This window comes from Piliocolobus tephrosceles, unplaced genomic scaffold (genome assembly GCF_002776525.5).
Source record: "Piliocolobus tephrosceles isolate RC106 unplaced genomic scaffold, ASM277652v3 unscaffolded_41630, whole genome shotgun sequence".
NCBI classification, from domain to species: domain Eukaryota; kingdom Metazoa; phylum Chordata; class Mammalia; order Primates; family Cercopithecidae; genus Piliocolobus; species Piliocolobus tephrosceles.
Genome location: NW_022326122.1, coordinates 1 through 3312, shown reverse-complemented (window position 1 = coordinate 3312; position 3312 = coordinate 1). Strand labels below are relative to the sequence as shown.

At 25.8% G+C, this 3312-nt stretch overlaps 1 long non-coding RNA gene across 1 annotated transcript; it reads right to left on the bottom strand.

Annotated features, from left to right (window-relative positions):
- Positions 1-211: 211 nt before the first annotated feature.
- LOC113223510 lies at positions 212-1383 on the bottom strand. Its single transcript, XR_003308760.1, has 3 exons — positions 1086-1383; positions 779-978; positions 212-638 (listed from the first exon to the last, which is right to left on the bottom strand). It is a non-coding gene; the product is annotated as an uncharacterized LOC113223510 (long non-coding RNA).
- Positions 1384-3312: the final 1929 nt, after the last annotated feature.

The following is a 3312-nucleotide window of genomic DNA, read 5'->3' as shown; positions in this document are numbered from 1 at the left end:
GCTAATTGTACTACATTTATTTAAAATTTTTTTTTTTTTTTTTTTTTTTTTGTATTTATAAAATCAAAAATTTATACAAATCGATTTTTATTCACTTGTACATAACAGAACTGTACCAATGTTGTAAAAACTTATAAAATGTTATATGTATTTGCAACATGCTATGCTTCACACTGTGTTACACATTATAATCGTTATATTTGAGTTTATAAAAAAAAAAAAATTATCACATTTAATTGTGCATTTTAACATATGCAAAATGACACAACTCAATTAATTTAGCATGAAAGAAAAACAAAAAAAAAAAAAAAAAAAAAAAACAACAAACTATCTGAAGTTAATGCAAATATTAAATTAGTATACAACAATAACTGATAATGTACAACTATAATAAAAACTAAATTATCAAACATTTTTATAGCACTAACAATTCGTAAACATAATAAACAACTGTATCAAATATTCATATATATTTTGCTTTTTTAACAAAATTGTGCATACATAAATAGTATGCTTAGAAATGTCCATTTTATTATCCTCTACGACGATCAATACAATTATTCACACTTGGTACATTATTTAACCCAGGCCATATGTTTTGTCTAGCATGTTTATTAAGTCTAACATTAGGTCTAAGACTTTGTCGTTATAATAATTTTATATACGCAAAAAAAAAAAAAATATGTACATTTTTATAAACACATATTTGTTTTTGTGCAATTAAATATAAATGTAATATATGTAAATATCTTTTTATATTTTTTTTTAATTGTCTTACTGGACTGATATATGGACCTAAAAGATGTGCACCTACTAGTAAAATAAACAAAAAAACAAAAAAAAAGTTTCCAACACTTCTAAACTTGTTACATATGAACTATTGTTCTCACTATTAGTGTCATTGTTAAGTATCTTTTATAACGCTTTGTTTACATTCTTGCGCGAGTGGTTTGTTAACATGCCCATTTTTTTTATCACCTAATAAATTAAATGTATATATTTTTTTATAATATATTATGTAAAAATTAGTTTTACCTAATAGATAAAAATATATATAATTATGTTTTACTATTAATAATATTAACTAAGTTACTCCAATTTTGTAATCCATCTTTATTTTTTTATTTATTTCCTGCTGTCATACTGCTATTTTTTTTTTTTTTTTTTTTTTATTATATAGATAAATTCGATAAAGAAGTATCATATTATAAATATTTTTTATTTTATTTAACAATATTTGTTACACGAGCACAAACTGTTATTACATATACAAATACAACATACACAAAGTTTTAACAAAACATAATACAATGTTTTAAAAAATTGTATATATATATATATATATATATGTAGTATTTATTTATTACATATTTAAATGGTGTCATGGTAAATCAATACGTTACATTTTTTAATTAAAAACAAAAAAAAAACACATAATAATAAATGTATATATCAAATTGTGCTTTCTACTGTTATATATTTATTGTAAATAACTTATATTATAATAATAAATAAATACAATATGTAAACATTTTACGTCATATCGATCATAATTTCGATTATCAGCAGCATTGCTATTATTAACAACACAATTCAATTTATAGCAAATGAAAAAAACACTTATATTTTTTACGTCATTTAATTATGTTATCGATATTTTCGATTAGATCAATTTTTCTATAATATAAAATAAGTGGTCTGCAGCGCGTTCTTATACATTTTTTTTTTTTTTTTTTTTTTTTACTTTTTTTTTTTAAACATAATTAATATGCGTGCATTTTTTTATGTGTTTGTATGTGCTAATTTGCATGATTAGTTTACTATTTATGAAGCATGTACTTTTTTTGCATATTATTATACCTTTATAATATTTTTACGCAAACCACATTGTATAAAATGTATGAAAAATGTTATACCAATTCAATATTTTACAATTTTATATTATTTACCGTAAACTTTTTTTTTTTTTGTAACAATAAGATTACGAATTATATATGCAATAATATTATGCGTCAAAAATAAAAACATTTAAGTACAAAATTAGCAAGTACCATATGCTAAATTGGCAAAATTATGTTTTAAAAGTTATATGACATTGTAAAATGCATTACATTTATGTTTATTTTTATTTTTTGTAAAAACAAATTATACAAAATAATTAAATTATAATTAAGTTATAACCACATATGCATAATGTAACTGTAAAAATACAATTGTATTAAAAAAGAAACGTTCAAAAATGTAATATACGTATTAAGCTCATCAAGTGTATCATTATGTAAAACTGCTTACAATAATGTTTACTTTTACATACATTGTAAATTGCAAAATAAATCAAATAATACACATAACTCGCATAACTTTTATCATTAAATGTATTATCAATTTTATTTTTTAAATCATTTACATCGGCAGCTGTTCTTTGATTATGATACATGAAATTACAAATACTTCAAGAATCATCTATATTTTCTGGTCCATTTGAGGATGTATTAGTATGTAGAAGTCCATCTGAACCATACAGCCCAGTAACGTCTACAAGTTCGTCATGATTATTACCATTTTCATTATTTTCGGCATTATCACTTGGCATATGGTGACCAAAACCATTCATTATCTCATTTTGGTTTATAAATTCAGGCATATGTTCTGCCATACCTGGAGCAGCCGCATCACCATCATCGGCAGCATTATTTAAAAAATTAATAGCATCAGTAATAATCAAAGCAGTATCAGCAACAACAACAGCAACAGCAGAAGCAGCAACAGCAGCGGCAGAAGCAGCTTCAGAAGCAGCAGAAGCAGCAGCAACAACATCTCCAGCTTGGATAGCAGTTTGAGCATCAAAAATCGCAGAAAAAACATCTTCAATAGAATCAGCAGCAATAGGTAAAGTATCAGCATTCAAAGTAACATCAGCAGCATTAGCAGTAACAACATTAATACAATCAACAAAAGTATTAATAGCAATAGTAGCAGCGTTAACAGTAAAAGTAGCAGTATTAACACCAAAAACAGCAACAAATAAAGCAGTTGGATAATAACCAATATCATTCGTAGCAGTATTAGCAGCATCAGCAGCACTAGTAGCAACAATATCGGCGTTTCGGCAGCAGCATCAGCATTAGAAGCAGCAGTAGCAGCATTAGCAGCAGCAGCAGCGAGAGCATTAGCAGCAGCAGTAGCATCATTAGCAGAAGCATTAGCAGCATTAGCAGCATTAGCAGCAGCAGCGAGAGCATTAGCAGCAACAGCGAGAGCATTAGCAGCATTAGCAGCAGCAGCAGCAGCAGCAGCGAGAGCATTAGCAGC